General features: G+C 32.0%; 1 long non-coding RNA gene across 1 annotated transcript; it reads right to left on the bottom strand.

Annotated features, from left to right (window-relative positions):
• Positions 1-10,272: 10,272 nt before the first annotated feature.
• LOC123657846 lies at positions 10,273-14,118 on the bottom strand. Its single transcript, XR_006743780.1, has 3 exons — positions 14,108-14,118; positions 13,563-13,566; positions 10,273-10,393 (listed from the first exon to the last, which is right to left on the bottom strand). It is a non-coding gene; the product is annotated as an uncharacterized LOC123657846 (long non-coding RNA).
• Between the last annotated feature and the right edge of the window lie 12,097 nt (positions 14,119-26,215).

Raw genomic sequence — 26,215 nt, 5'->3', positions numbered from 1 at the left:
TCAGAAAACGTTAAAAATTTAAGTTACGACTTTTCCAAACTGCAGATTAAACTTTCGATATGAAATAACTTTTTGTAATGGTATGTTTTATTGCAACAGTTTAAATTAAATATTTTACCTAATTCTATTAGATTTTGGAAATAGAACAAATATTTCATGATCAACATTTAAGATGGGAATTTCCAGAGTATTAAGTATTGGAACGCTGTTTTAAAGTCTTTGAGTTCAATTTATACTGTCTCGCAACATACTTTATAGCTCGGTTCCGTCTCGAATTGGCTTTAAATTGAATCAAAATGTATATAGATTTTTTATTCGAATTTACGTTCGTGGTCCATATTTTAATATATATTTCATACTCAATTTCAGCAATGCCATTGTGTCGTTAAATTGCAATAGATTGTCACGAAATTGCTCGTGTTTCGTTTGCGTGTTTTGCCAAATTTCGATCGAAAAAAGGAATAAAAAAATGGCTCAATAAGCTTGAATTATCCATCTAAGCGGTTGTAGTTCAGTTAACGACGTTAAAGACTCGATAATAGAAATGCGCTAACAATGTTTACAACCAATTCCTATGCGAGCTCACTGGGGAATTAAGGAAATCTCATTAGTCGTGCTCTACTGTTGTTTGGGCCGAATACAATGTATGCGCATATTGTATACATATTTACGGTTAGATGTGTGTATTGATGAGGTAATAGATGTGGTTGGTGAGGAATGAATAAACTAACACTTTGGAATACACGCTGGCTGGAACTAATATTTAACTTCTTTCCGCATTCAGCATCAGGCATTTCTAAATGTCCGCTGCTAATACATAGATCATTCATACAAATGATTCGAAATGTATTATCATAAATAGTGATAATATATGTATTTTAATACTTGTATGTAATACACAGCGTTAAATGTACGTTTTGTAAAAATACCTATGGTATGCCAGCATATTTCTTACTTCTCATCGAGCTCAATTTTACAGGTATTAGTTATTGTGATTTAAATGAAGATCAATTAACTTGAGTGTCTCCAACATCAGGTACATTATATGGCTTTTTTATAAGACTTTGCTTTTAAAACACTTTTAAAACTCCAAAGAGTAAACTGTTCGCTTTTGCCAGAATCTGAATATGTATATTTACTTATGGAGAAACTACAATTTATATTGGATACAAATTTTCATTGTGTGGCAACGGCACATACTAACAAATTTTAATGCGCTACGTAGAAATTTAAGTTATACAGAATAAAATTTAATGTCTGTTATTGAATAATAAAACCTGTAGTATTTTATATTAAACCTTTACGTGAACAATTATATATAGAATATACTGAACCAGATGGAGCTACAAATAAAAACTATGAAGAATTGATTAGAGGCGAAACATAGAACGCAACAAGAGTATAGAAAACCTAAAAAAAAGTTTATACATTTATTGCAAAATGCTCTGTGTACCCGGATGTGCAAATAGTTCAATCTACTAAACCGGTTGTATCTTAATCTACAAATTTTTTTGTTCGTGTACTTTTTGTACTGGTTGTGTTTTATAACAAAAAGATAATTTTTTTAATAATTATTATAAAATATAACAATTATAAGTCAAAACGTAATATTTATTATATATATTCAATTATTTGTGTTATATGTATTAGCTATCATTGTATTACATGCTTTTTTGTACGTATATTGAGTTTTTTTAATTTAATTTACTTTGTTTACGAGTACTGTATATAAGGTGTAGTTTAAATAAATAAATTTACGTACTTTATGGTTTATTTTAAAATTTTCTCTTTTTTTATGAGGTCGTCTCTAAGGAATCACTGTAAGTGATAAAGCCGCCTTTGCACCTTTTCAAGTTGCATATTGTATTTTCTCATGTAATTTCCAATGTGCAATTTTTAATGTGTAAACAAATAAATAAATAAATAAACCATAAAAAAATATTTTACTAAACTTTATTCTAGATTTCTCAGTCTAAAGAGATAAAAAATTTTTGTTAATCAGGTAGTTGACTTTTAAATATCAAACTGTTAGAATTTTTTTGTTTTGCAAATTTTATTTTTTAAAACAATTTCAGTTATATAATAAAAAGGCGCATTCCAAAATATAGTGGAAAGGGATATTTGTTTCGGGACTTATAATTCACATACCAAATGTTACGACCACCCGACCCGATTTCCGATCGTAATAATACTACAAAATTTATTAAGTTTGAAAATTAGGATGTTGGACTGGACATCCTACATAATATTCGAATCCTTAATCAAGTTTTAACCTTTAAGCACACAAACAAAGGTTGTCCTTTTTAATATAAAAAATAAGTAGATGCTCGTAGAATATTACAATAAAGGTGTACCCTCGACTCAATAACAATATACAAGGTTAAAAAGGCTGTAGAGAAAATGTAACAACCACGATAGAAATATTTTGCAGCTTTTTTTCTTTATGATAAAAGAATATTTGAAAAATATAAGGATAACATTTTAAAGTAAAAATGAATATACTTACTTAATGCTTATTTTTACCTCGTTTTCGTTATACCACATTTTTTTAAATATATTCCTTTTTCTTTTTAAACAACTAAAAAGCTACAATATATATTTTTTTTAACTTTTAATAAATAATGTTTTTTTATTTATTTATTATTATGTACGTTTACATATTATATCTGTAGATATAGTTATCTATTAATAAGGGACACCAAGATTTCATTTCATAGAATGAAAATTAAGAAAGTATAAAAAAGAAAAGTTAATATAAAAAGTTTCGTTAATAACAACTCGTATATTCGTTCATAATGCGATCATGTTGACTATTTTATGTTTGACTTGTTTTGAGTTTTATAACAATATAGATAAAAATTAAAAAGTTAATAAGCCAATAAATTATATTCTAATTTAAAAAATAAAAAGGCACTTAGTATAAAACTGAAATTGCTCGTTATTATGATAGAAAAACTATATCTACGAAAATTAGACCCAACGTTGCCTGAACATGTTATTTTTCTTGAGGATTTAGAAGGGACTATGTTGCTTTGAAGGTTTAGGAATTTAAATCTAATTATGGTAGCGGTTAAATTTTCTAGAGGTGGGTCCGAGTTTGGTAATTTGCTTGAGATAGGTAGTAGTCAAGACAACTTTGAGAACCTCTGAATTAAATAGCGGTATAACGAGTAGTGTACAACGTAACGGTTCTGGTGAATTATGCAGAAGAATTTATGTCTTCAAATCACACTCAGAAAATGTAACAAAAGTAATCACATTGGCTGGTAAGCCAATCGGGGATGAAATTTACGTGGGTCAGGTAGCTCATTAAAAGTAAACGTCGGCGGAGGCTGCTCCTAAAAACACAATTCACTTCGACAAAAGGCGCTACCATTTTGAAAATGGCTTCGCGTTATTTGAACAGCCGAGAAACCCGAAATAATTTGTCAAACACCTTGACCTAGTTTCTGTGCGCAAATAAGAAAAAAAAATGTAAGCGCTTACTTTGAAAATCGCTGAGACGCTTTACTCATAAACTTTATTATTTTCACGACAATCTAAATTAAATTATATTTTAGTAGGGACGTATTATAATTTAAATGAACGCGAATTAAATCAATATAATTAAGAAGTTTGTGTCTAGACGAAATGACTAGAAAGGTTGCGGATTAGTATCCAGCGTTGAAATTTACGCTTTAATAAGTACTACGTGTCTTCAAATTTCATCTTACGTCAAATGGTAAGAAAGACAAGTTTCGAAACATTATATCATCCTACCCACAATGGAGCAGCGTAGCGAATTAAGCTTCAACCTTTACTTCGTAAGTGAATATTCTGCGGCTTTTACCTGGTAATGGAACGCATAGAAGCTGTTACTATACAGAACAGGCACTATTACACATAACACCAAAAATTTAGATGAGCAGAAATAACTTAAATACATACACAACATAGTTTCACATAACGAATGAAGGGGTCATTTGTTATATTCTATCATAACAAAACTGTTTTAAATTAACTTTACAGTACATCGAATAAAATGAGAGCACCATTCCAGTTATATAAAAGGAATGTTTTCGAATTAGTACGAACGTCTAAGTTGTTAAAGGATTTCACGTTGAAGACCGGTTCGTACCAACATATTTACTTGTATAGTTGAGTAAGCTGCAGTGTGTACAGAGAGTTAACAACGGAACTGTTTCACCTCAGTTAGTGTTTGGGTTTACGTTAATATTGAATTACGAGTGCATTATTTAGCCGTAACGAAATATTCTAGAATAATATAATGGAATTACCAATCTTTGTTACTGCGGTGGACGAGGCTAAACTTTAAACAGTAATATACTTAATCGAACAGCGCATAAATATGGATTAACAAATTAGTTACACGGAAATTCGAAAGGGTACGGAATTGCAATTTGAATTTCGACTTTTTAATTAGTTCTATTATTTATTAATGACTGGCTGATATCATTGTGATCTAATTGTAACAAATTTCAACATTCTTCAATAATTCAAAATCTTCAAAAGTACAATTTTTAGTAAAATTGGGTCTTAACAGTTTTCATATATTTTTTTTTTTATATTATTTTAAAACCAGTCACATTAATATTCATGTAGAGAGAAAATTTGTCAAATAAGATTTTCTCGACTGCTATATGCTGACAAAGATCTCAGCATTGCACTCGGAATTTCTACACTAATATTTTTATGAAACCTGACGTTTACTACCTTTTATTTGTCACTATATTAATGCTCACAAAATTATTTGGGTGTTGTGTTTACAGTTTACAAAAATATACAACGAATTAGAATGTAATTTTTGATCTTGAATGACAGTTTAGTTTTTTTAGGAGATAAAATATAATACATTACATATAGCACATTCAGTAAATTATAGTCAGTTGTTTTATATATAATAAGAATTATGTAAGAAAAAGTACAGCATTTTGCATCAACATATAATTATCTCCTTGACGTGTGTGTATAAGTGAATTACATTATTTTCTCGTTCCCACATTTCATACAGTTGAACATGAGTCACTCGGCCGAGATGTGTCAGAGAATAGAATTTCCATTCGTTCATACATATTAAACAACCAGAAGAACAGCAAAATGACTATATCTACATTTTCAATAATAATTTATAAAGGTCGTATAAATATAACTACTTTTTGTTTCTTAGTATTTAACCTTTACGAAAACTTTTAAAATAAGGATAAAATAATTTATAGTCAATAAAGAAAAAAACTTTGACGAAAACGAACGAAATAACAGTGACTCTAATCTTCTCGTCAGGCAAGATTGTAGTTAGGCAAGATGTATTTCAATATTGAAAACCTTGAGTTACTTTAATAACCGACTTAAAAAAAGGAGGAGGTTACTCAATTCGACCGTATATATATTTTTTATGTATGTTCGGGGATAACTTTGTCGTTTATGAACCGATTTTGATAATTCTTTTTTTTTTTGTTCGAAAGGAGATGTCCTAGTTGTGATACCACGATAAGGAAACCAGGATCTGGTGATGAGATCCCAGAGAAATCGAGGGAAACTCTCGAAAATATGCATAACTTTTTACTGGGTGTACCGATTTTGATGATTTTTAATTTAATCGAAAGCCGATGTTTATTATGTGGTGACATTTAAATTTCATCGAGATCTGGTTAAAACTTTTAGAGTAATCTTTCATAATGCGTATTTACTTGACTATTTTTTCGTCTACCTACGTTGTATTACTTGTCAATATAATTGAAGACTTTTTTTTTCGTTTGCCAGCAAACACAATTATAGTTTACTGGGGAAAACCGGGATGTCTGGCGCGAACTTGGGGAGGCCTATGTCCAGCAGTGGACTGCAATAGGCTGAACTGATTCTACAAAGAATTAATCAATTTTAAATAATATTTTTTCAATATTAATTTAAGCAAGAAAAAAAAAAGATAACGCTACTCTTTTTACTGTATATTGTACAATATGTTACAGCAATATGTATGTTATATAAGGTAACTTTCCGTGTTATAAGGTAGAAAGATTATTGTTTAATCCGGCTAAGATCTAGATTAGGTAAACCCGAATTTCGGGACCGTGGGGGGATGGGGGAGGGGAGGGTGGGGAACACTACCCCTGGTACCACTATCACACCTCGGAACCCCATGGTTATGGAGATATCGATGGTTAAAGTTTTGAGGTTAGAAGAAGAATTGGTCATGCGTTAGTTAAGTGGCCTCCAATTTATGGGGTGAAATGGGGGTGGGAGGGTAAAGGGTGGTGGGGACGGTGGGTTTTTTAGCCCCCCGTAGTGTGCGTTTCGCGTAAACCCCGTGGTTTCGAAGATATCGTGTTTGAAGTTTTGGGGTTAACTTTACGTGATTCAGAGATATTACAATACCTTAGAGCTCCGTGTCTGACTCCACCTTAACTCCGGTGCAGCGGGAAGTGCACTCATATGCTCCATTCACCAACTTTCACATTTTATTTTCGAACAAATTTACGTAAAAACGATCTCGATTGCAAGATCAACAAACGATACGAACTGACGCTTAACGACTGACAAATCGACATTTTTAAACAAAATAACGGGTCAGACATAATATTCTAATAAAATTAGTAACATTGCGTGCTAGAATATAGGTTTAGAAATTCGAAAAATACCCAAAACCGAATCGGAGCACCCCACTGTCCACGTGGTCTTGATCTGTCCTACCCCTAGAGTGTTTTTTTTGTGCCGCGGAGGCGCGGAGGGAGGGCAGCCCTCGCCCGCCGTGCGAAAGCGCGCGAACGAATGCGTAGAGGAGCGGCTGAGGCTGGTCGCCTTCGGCGACCAGCCTCCGCTGCGGAACGGAGCATGAGTGAGCGTGCTTTCGCACGCAAGGGCGGAAAGGCTGCACTTCCCGCAGCGCCGGAGCCAAGCGTTCCTCTAACTTTCGAAATTCTTCTTCTAACCTCAAAACTTTAACCATAGATATCTCCATAACCATGGGCTTCCGAGGTGTGACAGTGGTACCAGGGGTAGCGTTCCCCACCCTCTCCCCCCCCATCCCCCCACGGTCCCGAAATTCGGTTTTACCTAATCTAAAGCTTTACCTTTAATCCCGATCGAAACATGTTACTATCACACAAAATCAAAGAAAGAAAGGATCAGGAGCACTTAACCATAAATATCAAACAACCCGGCAAATTTACGGCAAATACGTGAAACCAGAACAATAAGTGACACGGGTACTGCGTAGGCTACGCGGCGGGCCCGGATCGGGTTAGCCGCACGGTGACGTGGCGAAAAGCGAACAATACTGAGAAAGGGCGATATTTAACGAGGGTGAAACCACGGCGCACTACTAGCTTAGATAATCCGAACGTCAATGGACATTATCTACGGAGATCCGAAAACTACTCAGTCAACTCTCACTCTTGTCCGAGCTGTGATTTCCAATCTTAATTACATTTATCTTGAGTTACTAGACTAACGTTTGAAAACTTCACTTCGTTAAAGTGTCACCCACTATCCATCAGCCATTGGCGCCAGCAGTTTATTTTAAGTCGTTCGTCTTGTAACTAGTTTTCCATTTCTTCTACGTAGTTGTTACCGTACAATTAATTAGTCTCTATTTAATTTACTTATTTATAAATAAAAATCTTATTAAAAGATACGAAAACAAAATTTTAGTTAGATGGTAAGGATATTAATTTTTACCATATAACCATCTTAACCTCAAGTTACTTTAAGTGTACTGTTTTATAAATTATAGACTGTCTTCTATATATAATATATAAAGTAATTATATAAAAATAACGTCAGTTAATAATCCACCATCTCTTATCCTCCGATGAACGATTTTAGCATAATATAATCAATCCCTAATTCAGAGACGGAATTTTTACATAAACTTCATCTCACTGTGTCAAATTTCTACCTACAGTAAACAAAATCAGACAGATAGATGACAGGGATAGATAGATAGAGAGGCCATTACAAAACGATCAATATCGTTATATTAATTCAATAAAATGTGGTGGAATATGACAACCTAGTTAACATGAGACCTTTATATCATTATAACAATTCTTGTAACACGTTTTATAAATTTCATGTATTACGAAAAGATTACGTGCAAATCTACTTCCCTATACATCTGTAAAACGTCATGACCTAGTCAAAATGTACAAGCCTCTCGACCGATACACGTATTAGAAACCAAATCCAGCCACAAATGAACTGGGACGCTGCTAAAATGGACGAGCGAATGTTTTGATATTCAGGGCTAAAGTATCATTAATCAGGATAAGTCATTTTACAATTTGTCTTTAAATATTTTCAGCTATTCGATTTTGTTCAGTGTGATTTCTTTCCTGAATTAAAATTGAATTGGTTTACTTATATGTGTGCAGGGAGGCAAAAAATCATCATCTAATGTATAAAAATCTCTTGTCTCGATATTATTCAATGGTCGCACTTCTAGCACTTCTAGTTCTTCGAGTACGGACTCGATCAATTTTTGTTATTATATTTTTTATGTATACTTGGTAGGTACGCGAAATATATTCGTGTCGTAAATTAAAAGCGCTTGATTTCCCGATTGTTTTATTTTATTTTATTATTTAAACTTTTTAACAAAAAACAACGTTTGTCAAAACAGCTAGTTTATCGTGGATTAGAATAAAGATACTTAACGTATTCAACTCCGGTCACCAACCCGCCTGCACACCGTGGTGACTATGGGCAACACACATGACCTCACGCCATTTTTGGCGCGAACTTTTGGAGGCCTATGTCCAGCAGTGGACTGCGATAGGCTAAAGTGATGATGATGATGATGATGATGATGATGATGATGATGATAATGATGACGATGATGATGATGATGACGATGATGATGATTAACGTATTCTAGAAAGACGAATTTCAAACCAACGTTCAAAATGAAAGAGGAAGTTGTCTTTTATGAATTATATGTATGTTCAAAAATAGGTATTAGGCAGTTATAACGCAAGTCATACAAATTACATTCATTTAACTGAACATTTCTGCTGAACATTATAACTGTCACTTTTGAGAAATGGGTGTGTTTTTGCGATTTGGTATTTGTTTTAATATCCTATTTGCATGTTTATATTCAAATTTTATTAATGGCAGAAGATAAAAATGTACCCATTATATATATGTTTCTGTTACAACAAAGCAGAAATTGTTTTGCTCAAACTCTTGATCAGCCTGACTGTAAGTAATACGACCTCACAGAACATTATAGCCAAATTAATAAAACTACACTTAAGTGGTGTAATATTCTTGTGTTGAGTAGGTCAGAGTACCTAGAAACAGAAAATTTAGAACGTCTGTTCTTTTTGGATCCAAAGGACAAAGATATATTATCATCGAAAAGTGAAAACTTTACATAAATATTCACCATCGCATATTTGAGTTCCGTAAGTCATATGACGTTCAATAATATCCTACAAAACAAATTAAAAACAACAAATAAAACGGAAGAGAGAGCGCCATATGGTTTTATTTCATTAGAGATCGCGCGTGCGATACGCTAAATTTTGTACACATTTGAATTCAGTCAACGGATCTGACGCGACTGGAAGATTTAACAAAAGGAGAGCTATTCGTCTCTTGAAAAAACTTTTAGCGTTTTTATCTTTTAGTTTATTAGACAAACGTCTTGTGAGTTAGTTGACTTACACATTTTTCAGCGTTATTCGAAGTCAAGTCGTTCACTCGAAGGAATTTCTAAATGAGAAGTATAAAATTTTTAAAACAGTACAATCTTTCAACTCCCATTAGATCACCCTCTTAAGAGATGAGTTCTCTAACATCCTTATGTAATACTAATGCCTTCCAACGTTACATAAGGAAGACTAGTCCATTATTTAAAAGTGTAAAGATCCACTCGTATGATTAGTTTTGAAATTGTGATAAGTTTAAATATATATGAGTTTTGCAATAAGACATCAAACTTTACTAAATAATTACTAGTACCAACTTTATAAAAACTAAAATATCGCTAAGAATGTAAGATAGAATGAGAGTAAAATCCTATAATATTAAAAGAAATCACTATTTAAAGCAAGCTGAAATACGGAATTTGTAAATGATTAAATTAATTTAATTTGCAGAATAAGCACTTTTATTCTCTTCAACAAAACCCACGCAGCCAGAGTCGCGATCAATAGTTCTTTACGTACCCACGCACATATAAAAAAGTAAAAAAAAAAACGTGGGAGTTTCGAATAGAACTCGCGCACCGAGATTTTTGTACTAAAAATGTTATGAGTTTTTTTTTTTTTTTATAAAACGACCTTAACATTTAATTCCTCCGATAATTTCAAAAATGAATCAATAGTTTTAAGAGCAACATGAAGAGAATTTCCAGATTTTTTTAAATATGAGATTTTTTATTACTTGTAGACTGTTTTATTGTGAAAAAACACTTCACACGATAAATTCAATATATTTCTTTTTCTATTAGGACATTTTTTTTTACATTTTCATTTGTTTTAGAAAAGTGATTCTCCGATTTCTTAATTTCGGTTATATATGTTACACGTTCACGACACAGAAATTTAATACGTCCGAAATTAACATTGTGCGTTAAATTATACTGTAAATGGTCTCTCACTCTCTCTCATGACCATTAGTTGACTGGCAGATCTCTTCTAGAGATAAGTTTACCTTTGCCACCAACTTTATGTATAATTTTTCTGTACATTATTTTTAGTGCAATAAAGTATATAAAGTAAATATATTAATAATTGTGTTTGCTCGCAAACGAAAAAAAAACCGACTTCAATTACATCGACAAGTAATACAACGTAGATCGACGAAAAAATAGTCAAGCAACTACGCGTTATCAAAGATTACTCAAAAAGTAGTTATCAGATTTCGATAAAATTTATATGTGACCACATGATAAACATCAGATTTCGATTAAATTAAAAATTATTAAAATCGGTACACCCAGTAAAAAGTTATTACGGATTTTCGAGAGTTTCCCTCGATTTCTCTGAGATCCCATCATCAGATCCTGGTTTCCTTATCACGGTACTAAACTAGGGATATCCCCTTTCCGACATAAAAAAGAATTATCAAAATCGGTACATCCAGTAGAAAGTTATGCGGTATAATACAACGTAGGTCGACGAAAAAAGCGTCAAGTAAAAACGCATTATTAGATATAACTCGAAAAGTAGTTGTTAGATCTCAAATAAATTTAAAGGGGACCAATTGGCATACACCACCTTTTGATTAAAACAAAATTTGTCGAAATCGGTCTACCCGGTCAAAAGTTCTGATGTAACATACATTAAAAAAAAATACAGTTGAATTGAGAACCTCCTCCTTTTTTGGAAATCGGTTAAAAGGCAGCATTTGCCCGCACCTTCGCTTGCTTAATCATTGCTTCATAACAATTTAGGACCTTTTTGTATACCTACCTAATTTATGAATCACCGTTCATATGCTACAACTACCGAGTGCTTGCAGAGCTCGCTCTCGATCACGCTTCATAGAATAGTTGTAAAAAAACCTCAGCTATTCTTTAATCTTTTTTGGTAATTTCAGTGATACGAACTAATAAATAAATATATAACACACACGGTCGCCTACTCCTACGCGAAGCAAATTAATACCTTTGTTCGAACACGGTGAAATTTCCTTTTTTTTTTTCTTATTCGACGGTCTCAACCCCACACAAAAGCCATGAAATCAAACAAAGATTTTATTAATGAAAAGAATCATTTCAATATGAAAGTGAAAGACCAACATTAAAATGCATGAACGTCACACAAAAGTTCACAATCTGATTACAAACGGCAATAATATTCAATTGAATTCAAAATTATTAATTAAAGAAGCAAAACGGTAATAAGAGGCATATACTTGTTAAAACTGTTTTCAACTCTCTCATTGAAACGGCGCTTAATATCCAACTCTGAAGTCACCGTTAAATATTCTGAAACATTTCATTTAATATTCTTAAAATAAGATGAAAGTAAATTGAAAGAACCTTATTATTTATACGAAAGATTTTAAGACGATGACGCGTAAAACAATTATATACCATTTGTGATCTTTGTCAGACTCTTTTAGCACTACTTGAATTGAAATTAGCTTTCAATGATAGACAGAATGACTACAGCATACCTTATGAAAATGCTTAAAATTTCGTTGTAATTTTTGTTGAATCCGAAACGAGATTGTTAGCAGTTCAAATTCAGGCATAGACCGCTGTTTTTTATATACAAACATTATTCATAGTCAATATTATATCTTATTTTTATCTATTTCAAAGTCACTCTCAAAACCTATAACTTGTAAAAGACTATAAAAATCCCACATCTGGGCAAAGCTCTTCATAAATATCCAAAAGTAAACATACTAGTGATCCTTATATGAGTTGGTAGACAAAATTTAGCCAGCTGTTACCAGTCCATTTTGTGTCATTCAACTTATCAAGTTATCTAACATGCCTTTTCGCTTCTTTGCATCATGTAACAAAAGATCACTCCCTTTTATACAAAACTCAAATAGGTTTATTCAATTTGTAAACGAAAAGGCCTACCGTTTAAAACTATTTACAGAAGTTTCCTTACTGTAAAAGCAATTTACCAAAGAAGGTACGTAAATAAGGGTAAAAGATGTTATTAGGAGAGCGATTCGATTGTTAGTCCACAAGTTTCTTTGATAATAATGATGTTCATCTCCCTACTATTGGAGTTTCCGATTAATGTGAAAATATCAAAACAATAACAACAGCATCACATATTTTGTAAACATAATATTTTAATAATAATCATTAACCAGTTAGCTACGTTATTATTTTGACAAAATATGTTTTGTTTTTATCAAACAAATATGCATTAGTTTTGGTATGTTAGCTATATTGGCAATTTTTTTTTTTTTATTCAGACTCCATTGAAAGTTTTTATTTGACAGTTCGATATTGACAAATAAATAAAATAGGAGTGGCTGTTTGTTATATTAAAATAACCGTTTTTTTTCACTAAATATATATGGATAATGGATATACACACACGGTTCATATACCAAAATAACATTTTTTTTTACAATTTTTGTCTGTCTGTCTGTCTGTTTGTTTGTTCCAGCTAATCTCTGAAATGGATGGACCGATTTTGACGGGACTTTCAATTTCAGATAGCTGAATTAATAAGGAGTAGCTGAGGCTACTTTTATTTTAGAAATTTATTTTATACCCCTGTGGACTGAACAATAACTGTTTTGTTAAATTCTACGCAGACGAAGTCGCAGGCACAGCTAGTAATTAATATAAATAAAAAACGAAAAAAAAAAACGACGTAACAAGAAGTGCAATTTTTTTTCTTGTAAGGAGGCTGAACTTGTACGTTCAAGCAAAACACTGATATGTCTCAAGGGACTTGACTAAAACGTTTTGGAAAACTACCTTCAAGTGTAGGTTTAGATACAGCTCAATTTTGGTATACATGTGTGTAACTTAGGCTACTAACTGTGAAGATTGTTTCGTGGATTACCACGGCTTTACCCTAGAGGCTGCCATGAAAATAAGATACATAGCTTTTTAATGTCTAGGGTCATTAAACTTTTCTTTCAAGTAGATACGCTATATAATTTAAATTATATACATTTAGATGATCCGTGATAGATACTAAGTTATAATATAATCAAGTTTACAAAACGACGATTCAATTATACCTTAACTGCTTAGCAGAATTTTTAGTAACGAACTCTGGTTCTAGTCATATGTTAAAATATAAATTAATAACACGTGTAATCTGTATATACAAACTTTATTATAATGAAAAAGTAATTAAACCCGAAATTGTTGCTAAAACTGCTTTGCGTCTGCAACTAGCGTCGCTAACATGCTGTATACTAAAATACGCTAATGAAATAATAAAATTAATGATTTTAAGACGTTTAAAATTTTACCTAGGTATATAGTATAACATTTTTTACAATAAAAGAGAAATAATAAGAATAAAAAATATAACAAATATGGAATACAGAAAACATCACAATTGCAACAAGATTAATAAATGAGAATAGCAGTTGATTAGACTAGTAATAAAAAAGCAATAAACAACTAGATCAAATATCTAAAATCTCAGAATCAACTGTATATTACATTACAAAATGAAGAGAACTCATATTTCATAGAGTTACACAATTGTTCTAAATAACGCTATAAACGTTTGATTGCAACTGAATAATATGCGCTCGTCTGGAAGCCCAACAGAATTTCTGAGACCGAAATTACGCGACTCACAACTCACAAAATTACGCTAGCTGGCCTCACCCATACTCTTTTCTTAATTTTATTAATATTCCTTTTCTTAATATCCTTAAATCAATTTCATTTATCCAAAACCAATTTTGTAAATTAAACAACCCGATAAAATCTAAATACCAACAAAAGAAAGTTTGCAGAAATGTCCGTATTGTTAAAATGTTTTTGTGACGAGCTTGAACATTAAAATAAAAAAATTAGTTTTGTTTAACCATTTTTCTGCTACGTTAAAGCACTTTCAATTTTATTGTTTTTCCATACTTATACACTTACAAAATAATATTTTAAGCCTGTACCTACAAAGAGATTTGCCAATATTTTTATGACCCCTTGACCCGGACGCAATAAATTTGACGGCTCATAAGCGCCTTTTTCCTGCTAGAGCTATATCTACTTTCTGTTTTACGAGCAAGATGATGACTACAGCTATTAACATAATTATACATTCAAGAATATCGCCTTATTGATGATCGTCTAAGACAATATGGTACCTAGCGACTAGTACTCTCGTTTTATTTTCACTGTGGCCTATAATGGTACATGGGAAATACATAAAACCTGTAGAAAAATATTTGGTTCTAGCGTTAAACACAACAATAATTATTTTACTTTTATTTTACAGTATTAAAGGAACTTTTACAACTTAATTTTTTCAGTTTAAGATATACGAGTATATACAGGATGTAACATCCCACTGTTTTCTCTATGTAGGAGCAGTATCGGAGCTTAATGCACCACGCTGCTCCACTGCAGGTTGACGGATATATTCGCTAATATTATAAGTAACGATCGCTATTACGTGTATGTGATAAAAACCGAGACATACATCTTATCGTGCTCTCTGAGGAACGGTGAGAAGACCCACAAGGACAGAAATCCAAACCGGAAAGAAATATTTGTGCAAATACAAATACCCATCCCGAGCGGGAATCTAAACCGTAAACCATCGGGTATTTAGGTGTATACATGGCGCACGCACCACACCGGACCGGGTGTTGTATAAGATATACGTTTTTAAGATTCTGTCATAGCGAAAACGCTATTTAAAAATTAATGCTTGGCACTATGAAATCTATTTATTTATGTCTCCCACATTTTAATATGGATGTATTTCACGTCAACGCAAAATAAACGCTGAAATTTATTACACAAACAGACCTTACATGCAACGGGAAACATAGTTATTATGAATGGATCTCATTTAAATTTTTATGCCATTACCGAGTAATCTCGCAATCTAACCCAAACGACTAAAACTATTGGACAATACATATCATGGTGTCATGTAATTGGCTTTTTAAGGGCCGCCTGCAACAAAAAAAAAAAGGATAAAAACATCATATATGCAAATGAAAAAATAATAAGGTGATAAACATCACTAATTTATGATATAAATTCGAAGTGAAATTATACTTAGACCAAAAAAGTTATAAGAACAAAATAAATAGAGCAAATTTTTATGAAATCGTATGTGAATATTACAAAGAAAATATGTTTGCTAACGATGAACTCTGATTTCAATTTTCCTCATCTGGCACGCGTTTTATAAAACAAACAAAATATAATCGTATTAAAAAATAACAAAGAGCGACGCTTTGGGCCAATATTCCTTGTCCCATGGTACCGGTTTCCATATAAAATGAAAAAAAAAAAAATCCGGCCAAGTGCGAGTCGAGCTCACGCACCGAGAATTTCGTAATCAGTGCAGACTAAATTGTTAAAAATACTTTTAATATATGAAGTAACTATGAATTTATGCATTTTGCAATTTTTTCTTTTTTAGTTTTGATTCCCTTGCGAGTGTCGAAAATTTGCAGCATAAAAGGCTGTACCATTTGATTGCGTTGCCTTCCAAGTTTGATTTTGTCACAGCTCCAAGGGACAGTAGACCTGAGTATTTGATATGAATTTCAGCTTGATACTTCTATGCGTTCCTGAAAAAAGGGGTCTTGACAGACAGACGGACGGACGGAGGATAACAAAGTGATCCTATAATGGTTCCGTTTTTTCTTTCGAGGTACAGAACCCTAAAAAAGAAAAAAATCCCGATAAACGTGGAAAACAATCTTTTATATTATATAGCGCTTTATATCGAGCAGAAACGTTCCTACGATCATGATATCTTATTACGCCGTGGCCAAATTATAGGCATTAATTTTAAATCAAATTTATAAAGCGTGGGCTGCGACTTTGAAAAACATTCTTATTAAGATATCGAAATGGGAAAATGATCAGTTATGATAGAATATATCCTTTTCTTACTATTGAGTATTTTTGTTAATGCGCAGAGTTAAAGATACTCGAATGACTTACTTTGAGTATATACGTTACCGAATAAACGCCTTTTAGAACACTACAAGACACTTAATAAATTAATAATTTAATCTAATCTGTGAAATTTCGAAATGATTGAAATGAAGAACGAACTTTGGTTAACTACACACTTTGGTTGAAACTACTTAAATACATGTGAAAGCTTTATAGACGTATAGGGTGTTCGTCTTCTAACTGCGTTCCTTCAAATAGGAGGTTCTGTAGGTTACATGAATGTATGAATATAGTTGAAAAATAAATTCCTAGCCCTTTTTTAAATTTTACTTTGTCTTAATATACGAGCTTCTCTGAAAACGTACTTCTTGTGCAACCAGCAAATACCTTTTTTCTAAGCCGTAAAATACGTCGGTAAAGTAAAATATTAATACTAACTGCTGTATACAGCTAAAGGACCGTACCTATATAAACACGAAATTTTTTTCTCGTAAAATATTTTTTATTGTAAATTATAGCCGTACTTAGCCGCTCACGAAAGGAATCATGTATCAAAGCAACTCGTCTATTTAAACTAAGTCAAATTTGAACAACGGTTACGATTTTTTTTTCACGCGGAACGTGATCTATTACTTAACACCTTATTAATTCCAAAAAAATAAAAGATGTCAAAAATAAAAATCCTATATACAAAGTATTTATTTTATATTGAGTATTTTGTTTTTATTAGGTGTGATAGCAAGATAATCGTTGTCATAATCTTGCATATCACCGACAAAGGAAGTACCTTAATGTTATAAAAATTCACTGACAAACGATGTTGCTCCTAAGTAGTATTGTATACATAATATAAGTATGGCAGCTAGAGTTAAGAGCGATGTAGTCGGCAAAGCGGCTGCGATGTTCCTGCTTTTGCAGGCAACAGTAAACGCTTATCATCAGGTAGATCGTGATTTTGTTCGCTACCCTATTTTCTGAGACACACCCAATACACCAATCTAATTATCTGTATCTAGATCAATACTAATCGATCTACAATACCAATATTTAGCAACGAAACCAGACCTATTACGTCATCAATTCGAGCTTTAGCCATTATATTCAAAATAATCACAAACATTAATTGCAAGTAAGGAAACGTTTTTATAGTACAACGAATTTTTAGATGCAGGTGTGTTTCCTACATTTACGCATCACACGAATCATTGAACTGGTAATAATTAAATTTAACATAATAGTTGCGTCATATCAATCCTATTCCTGTTAATATTATAAAGCTGAAAATTTTGTTTCGGTGTTTAGACGCACTTTAATTGAAAAATTATATATATTATGTTGGATAGTCTATTTACCGAGAAAGGTTGTAGGTTATATAATATTTCATTGTTTTATGTGCCAAATAACGCAGATGAAATTACGGGACACAGCTAGTTAATAACTTAAATGCGAGATTTTGAGGGTAGTTGGATACATGTGTCTTGCCATGTAACATAAAAAAAAACTATAAAACTAATTGCAATGAAACTTACTACGTTCATGTAGATAGACGGCTGAAGATCCACAATAAATAACCCATGGCTTACTTTTTACCCTGATATTTCCACGGGATCAAAAACTGCGCAGCTGAATCCACGATGCGCACGTTATGAATACCTTTAGATACATTCAGATGACACTATACATAATAGCAAATATCTTATACATACCTGTAATAGTATCAGCATCAGAAATGTAGGAATATTTGGGCGAGGAGGAATATTTGACGAGGAAATTGTTATGTAAGGTCATATCTAAATTTTGAGAGACGTAGGCGTGGGCGCTATCGGTAAATTATTTTCATTCTTATAAATATTAATGTTATGATTTTACACGACTTTCTACTTAGTTAAAATTTCATTGAAGGAATGAACAACAACCACCGGTATGTAATAAGACAAGTACAGTCTAAAATAAGCTGTAAGCAGTATAAATCAAAATAAACATGAAATATAAAAAATAATAGCGAAAACGACTAATAGCATAAAACAGTGAACGTAAGAACTGAGCAGTGAGTCAACTGTTTTAACATTCAAAGAAACTCTTAGGGAATCACAAAAGACGATTTAAAGCGCTAAAGAGCGCTATTTGAGAAAATTCGAGCGTTGTTTAAAACTATTAAGAAACTATTTTTGAAAAGTAAAGTAGGTCAGTTTATTAACAGATGTATTTAATAGAAATAACGCTGGAAACATATAAATATGCATATATTTAAGAACACTCATAAGTTTCGTGAAGCGAAAACTTTTTTTTACCAATATTGCGCGGACGGAGGAGTATGAAATTTCGCACACTTATAGTTTATATCAAGAAGGAATGTAGAATGCTAACATTTTTATAAAATTAGGTATAAAAATAAATTAAATCAATAAAAAAACTTTTCAAACACTACTATGTATTTGACACACATAATGTATACTCTTTTGTTTAATGTTCAAACTTACAATTTTAATTAATTATGGTCGAATTTCGACCACTGGACGACCTAGTATATTTTATATATGAACGTTTAGTGCAAAAATGTAATGCAAGTCAACAAATAAACTTAATTAAGACTATTTTCAACCATACAAAACACGTTTCGACAAAACAGCTTAATTAAAGCTACGGTGTAATCTCTTTATTACGTTATCAGTTTCAAAAAAAAAATCCTTTGAAAGTAGATACATCGTTTCGGTTGGTTTGCTTTCATAATTCGAATTTAAAAAACAATGATATAGTATGCGTTCTTAATTATTAAGCTTTTTATCATATAAGTTACATTTTAATAATATAAAATATTTTAATTACATGATTTACGTTAATATCAATTATAGATATAATAGTTACGCACGTGCACGTGAGTTTTTTTTTTTTTTTGGTTTGGACATAATTCTTTTGCAAAAACATAAATAGAATAAGCAAGAGTATTTGCTAGTCATTAGTTTTAGTTAAAAAATATTATTGAAAAATCATAGAGTATTTTTTTCTTCTACAACTAGGTCGGCAAACAAGCGTACGGCTCACCTGATAGTAAACGATTACCGTAGGTTCTAGACGTCTGCAACACCAGAAGCATCGCAAGCGGTTGCCCTATCATCACTTATTTCCCTAAGAGCTCATAGACATCTGCAACACCTCGCAAGCGGTTGCCCTATCACCTATTTCCCCTGGAGCTCTGGTCATCTTACACACCAACAGGAACACAACACGGCTTGAAAGCAGGTTATTTAGCTGTGATTTTCTGTAAGGTCGAGGTATTATCCCAGTCGGGCTGCTCTAGATTTCGAGCAGGATATTTCCTGAAGTGCTCTACCTCACTTATAGTATATAGTATAAGAAATTTTAATTTAAATAAAAATTAAATAATATTTGTTTATTATTTATAACTGTAAAAATAAGTGATTAAAAAAAGTAATTAATGAAATTGTATTAATATTATATGAACATAATTCATATTCAATTAACATTGTGGTCAATATTAAAAATAGTACAATATACAAAGAAAAAAAAAATATCAGCAACACTATTTTTTAATGTCGAAAATAAATTATGTTAAAGACAAAATAGACACCAACACCAATAGACAGATACGCCTAGTTTATTACCTCAGCTAAATTACGTTTTATTATATGTATAAATTATATTGACTTCGTAAAATTCACGACACATTTCTACCCCCATATTCCAGAATGTTCTCATATATAGGAACAAGAATTTTCTCAGAGGTGTTAAACAGTGCTTCAAAATCCAACGCCTACGCATTCTAGTCACGTCGTACTTAAATAGACAAGCAAACAATTTTGACTCGAGTTAAGTGATAATATACATTTAACGAAGCTGCTTCATTAGGGTTTTACGTTTGGAACATTTCTAATTTAATTAAGTATCCGAATTGTTTTTGTGGAGTAATTACTTTTTTTAATTATACATCAATAATACCTTAAGGATTTTATTTTACATTATTCATAATAAACTTTATATGTCTCTAATGTAATTGAGGAAATGCGAACATCTTACTATGATTAAATTAATATGGTCTCCGACAAAAGGGATTTTTATTATAAGTAATGAGTATACTTCCTTATGTCACCCTTCAATTAACAGTGTGTGTTAAGACAAGTAATCAATTTGTCGATACTCGTTCATTTTGTATATACACTAGTGGTCGAAATTTGACCATAATTTAACCACAGACTTTGACCATAAACACAATATATACTCTATATATTCGTGCGGTCTAATACATGGTGGTGTGCGTAATGTTTTTTTTTTTTTTTTTTAATTGATTTAATGTATTTTGGTGTATAATTAAAAAAATAGCAGTCTGCACGCTTTCTCTATATAAACTATAAGAGTACGAAATTTTATACTCCGTCATCCACGCAATTTTTAATAAAACGAGTTAAAAAGTTTTTGCTTCACGTATTAATATGTGGGCGAAGATATAGTTTAATTATATTTTCCGACAAACGTTTCCCAACAGACACATATTTTAAAATAATTTCTTCTTTTTTTTCCTTTTTTATATGCCAGTTATAGTTAATTACATTACTTGCAAATATAGTCTGAGATTATTAAAAATGAAGTTTGAGCTTTATTTTAAATTAATTTTTCTTAGTGTTATTTTATAATTTAAAAAAAAAAGGTCATTTTGCAGTATTTTACGACTATAAGAATGATATTTAAATAACGAATAATATAGATATATTTTACTATAGTAATAATTGCACGATTCTGACAGACTAGTTTAGCATATGAAACAGTAACACGTACGTTTCAGCCTATAATATCCCACTGCTGGACATAGGCCTTTTTCTCTGTGAAGGAGAAGTATCAGAACTAAATTAACCACGCAGGAATACGTATTTAATATTAATACTAGCAATGTTCATTAAGCCATTCGAAAACTAAGCCATCATTGACGATCAATAATCACCTATAGGCGTTAGTTTAACAAATTCTACAGATTATTCAGTATTTACGGAGACAGATTCAGTTTCGGGTCACTCTGAAATGAACGTATGACCGTGTTTGAAACGAGCTTTGGTATTATTAATGAGAGTCAATGCACTGCAACCGCTAGAGGGAAGGCTTGACATCGCTTTAAATTTCCTCTTTACTGAATTAATGTCGACAAGGTAAATGGTGGCTCGGTGGTAACACCGTTTAATTCAAGTCAAACAGCGGCTGGCTCCGCGACTTTGTGATGGTAATGGGTAATTTCGATAGCGGATGTTGTGCTGTGAACATTTAAGAGTATCGGTGATTAGGATGCTACTAGGACTTAGCTGACATTATATTTCAGTGTTAGAGGATTACCTACAGTAGACTGTTGTATATGGAAAGTGCCAGGGTTGACCAATTGATGTTATAATTGATTTAAGAAACAAAGTATAAGACTCATTCTATACATTTTAAAATGTTATAATTTACTGAAATCTGCAGATGAGGGAAAGATAAATAATATTGTTCGTAATTTTTTTTTTGATTTAATAACTAAAAAAAAGGTTTCTATTGAATTTACGAAAACCCAACCGCAGTGCAGCAGCGTGGCAGATTAAATATCAACAATTACACTATATGTGGACATTATTTACAAAGAGCAATGAAATTGAAATAATAATTTGCAATCACTCAATATGTAATTATAATTACTGTATAATAAATCAATCGTTTAGAATTATATAATAAAAATATTATTATCTCTTCAATCCATAATTCGACGCGCACAAAATCGGTAGCTAAAGTTAGCTTATCAATAAATTACAAGGGACGCAAAGGGACAAAGTCAGTAATCTATTTCAAATATAACTTCTGAAGCTCGTATACGTAAAATATTTCAATAAAGATAAGGTTGTTCTGGAGTGTATCCGGTTTGATACCAACCATGTGTAACTTTGATACCGATACAATGAATAAAAAACTCGATACAGTTTTATTCTTCAATAAATTCAGTTCATTTATATAAAAGACATTAATATAATGGTATATTTGATTGTTCTGGCTTAGAGCAAAAACAACTAAGTTTTCCTAGCTGCGAGTTGCGAGGAAACTTTGAACTTGCAGTGTCTTTTTATCTGAGAAAAAATTCTCGCACGAAAATGACGCAGTAAGGTGCAATAGTATACTGAGTTTATCATTTGACCTTTGGAAAGATAGTCCACCATTATGACTTCACGAGCAGTCCAAAAAATTTATGCAATCATCTTTCCAGTTGATAAAATTGCCTTAGCTTTCTTTAGGGTCGGTTAATCAGACTTTTTCTACAGCTTAGACTGTTGTTTGTACTCAGGCGTATTATGATGAGCCCAGGTTTCTTCTATAGTAACAAAATGGTTCTAAAAGTGTTACTACGAATCAGCTCCAAACATGTCCAAATAGTCGCGAGAAATGTTAGACGCATTCGTTTTTAGTCAACTGAAAGCAGTCTAGGGACCCATCAGGATATCTTAGAAAATGATATTTTGTGTTCAGATCAGACACTTTTTTGATGTTTTCTTCGGTCATAGAAATAGTAGGTCGATCGGAGCGAGTATCATCTTTAATGTGTTCTCATCCACGTTTAAATCTTTTACGCATTTTTTTAGTCGTATACGACCACATTCCACTAATGTTTCCGTCATGTCATCATGAATTTGTTTCGATTGTAATCCCTCTTTATACAAATATTTGAGTACCGCATATTGTTAAATTTTGTCCATTTTTTAAAAAGCTGCATACTCTCTTCTCGTTTACTTATTTTTATTTATTTATTTTATACTTTATTGTATTGTATTATCACTTAAACCACTCAACTCACTTATCTTTAAAACCACAAATACTATGGCAACAAAATTTTAAACTTTGACAGCAGAATGAAAAGACCCAATGAAGGTAATATTGTAAAAATAAAATATACGTTTGTATGTTAGGACGCGAAGTTATCGAACTACCCTTGTATTTCTAAGCTATACGCCGATACAAAGAAAAACAGTCTTCTACGTGACATTGGCGAAATCGTCTGTGCTCATTTGGCACTATTGAAAGCCATTTTAACCAGAAGAAGAAGAAAAATCAGTCAAATAGAAGCGCTAGTTGCAGTTTACTTTTAAACATATCTAGTGTCTTACCTATTGCTTTTATGACTGATTTTTTGTATACAACGTGCAATAGTATGCAGGAATATAGCCGAGAAATATGATGTACATACTTGTGAGGTGTGTAGCTTTATCTTGTCTAAGTCTTTCACTTGTATCCACATTGTAAGTTAAGGCTATTAGAATTCTAATTTAAAATAAATGTACTATTTAAGAACGATACTATTAGTGGCTTAGAGTACGATTTCAAAATTTTATAGACAAAAATCAGATCAATACCATCTACGTTATATCTATCGATTGCACTTAATTAACCATTTAATCCAGGGGTATCCAAAGTTATTTTGTCTACTGCCCACTAAGATAAAAAAAAAAAAAAATTATAGTGCCCCCTTTGAGCAATCTTTTAATGAATATTAGTTGATGGTCACAAGTTGTAGTCGAGAGTCCTTATAGATTAAATGACAAAACGCCCCCCAAGCCTTTACACAACGCTACCATTTTTTTTTTCTAGGTCTCTTAGGGGACGTCTATAAATTACGTGGGGTGTTTTTTAAATTTTCTGTCCCAGGGGAGGGCACCCTTGGTGAGATTTCGTGAGATTTTATTAAACTCACTCCCCCAACTCCCAATCTTACGTGCGATTTTTCAAAATCTGGGTTTCTTACGTAAACGCGTTGGATTGTTATTGTAAAATGAAAAAAAAATTGGTCGTAGCTTGTAGCTTTCATTTACGACTAGTTAAGACTAGTAATCAATATTGCTGAGAGTTTAATTATAAGTGTAATAAAAATTTAACATAGAATACTTAAATCGTAACTACTGTAATTAAAAAAAGAATATTTACTCTAATTCAGTCCATGGAGAATCATGCGCGGTCTCAAGCGAGACTATTGCAACCAACATGTCCATATGATTTTCAGTAAAATCATCTGCTCCTTCAACTTCGTTCGTTTCTTTTAAATTATTTTCTTTCGAACGAATTAGTGAATGATCTTAATTGTATTACGATTACGCTTAAGATTAAATCTTAAGCATGTATAATCTGGATTAAATGGAACAAAATATTATATTTTTTTTTGTTTCAATCAGAAAAAAAAATTGCGTGATATTTGCCGAGCTACCCCCCCACCCCCCCTCCAACGTATGATTAGATGAGATTTGACTCGATCCCCTCCCCTTTTAAACATCTCATGTATTTTATGAACGCCCCCTTACCTTGCCCTTTAGTACTGCAGCGCCCAGAAGGGGGCGTAATCGCCCAATTTGGGAAACACCGATTAAATCTAATGATATATTTTTTTATGGTTAATGAGGATAATATAAATACACAACCTTTCCGACGATAAATTCCAAATAGTGATAATTTTAACGCGCCATTACCTGCAACAAACAAAAGATTATTTACCTCAGTGTTGTAATCATTCATGCGTGAAGATGTTTCTACCTAAAAGCAATTATTTTATACCTTAAGGTTATCCTCGTAATAATTCAAGATTGTTGAAGTTTTATGTAAGTAATAGTACAAAGACGAAATTAATTTTCTAGTTCCATTGTTACGCTACTGAACTGACTCGAATTACAGTTTTATAATTCTTTGTTTCATTTAAGATATACCTGAATAAATTGAAACACACAATGCCTGTAGCGTGAATTTAAGCTGGTCCCAACTAATCGCCTCTTACCCTTTGTATTTTATATTTTACTAACCAATATACAAAAACGAATGTTACCGAAACCCATAGTTAATTTAAATTTTTTCGGTCAAAAAACAGTTTTTAATCGACTTCAAAAAAAGGAGGAGGTTACTCAATTCGACCGTATATATATATATATATTATGTATCCCCGAACATATATTATGTATGTTCGGGGATAGCTTCGTCGTTTATGAACCGATTTTGATAATTCTTTTTTTGAATGATAAGGAAACCAGCATCAGATGATGGGATCCAAGAGATATCGAGAGAAACTTGAAAATTCGTATAACTTTTTACTGGGTGTACTGATTTTTATAATTTTTATTTAATTAAAAGTCGATGTTTATCATGTGGTGACGTTTAAATTTCATCGAGATCTGATTAGTAACCTTTGATAATGTGTATTTACTTGACTAATTTTTCGTCTACCTACGTTGTATTACTTGTCAATATAATTGAAGTCAGTTTTTTTTTCGTTTGCCTGCAAACACAAGTATTATTTATCTGATCGACGATGACGTCTGTTGTAAAAAAAAAAAAAAAAGAAATGACTGTTTCTAATGTCTATGACTATGAGAACTTTATTTATATAACGGTTCTAATGAATTTCATCTAGCCACATTATTGATGAAAACGTTGCTTTACTTTAGAACACTATATACTATAATTTACCTACGAAAACATTGTAGGCTTTAAGAGAAAACATGAGCTGCCTAGTTAGCGATCCATGATATTGTTCTACTATAAACTTTATAATATTACATTAGATAGCAAAATGAAGAAAAAATTAGAAATTTTTCGTTCGAAGAATATATTTTGAACTATTAATTTATAGGCCACTAGTAGCCTTTGATACTCAAATTGTTCGGTTACATAGCCGAGGTC

Source organism: Melitaea cinxia, chromosome 11, assembly GCF_905220565.1.
Source record: "Melitaea cinxia chromosome 11, ilMelCinx1.1, whole genome shotgun sequence".
Classification (NCBI taxonomy): Eukaryota; Metazoa; Arthropoda; class Insecta; order Lepidoptera; family Nymphalidae; genus Melitaea; species Melitaea cinxia.
This window is presented reverse-complemented; position numbering and strand designations above follow the sequence as displayed.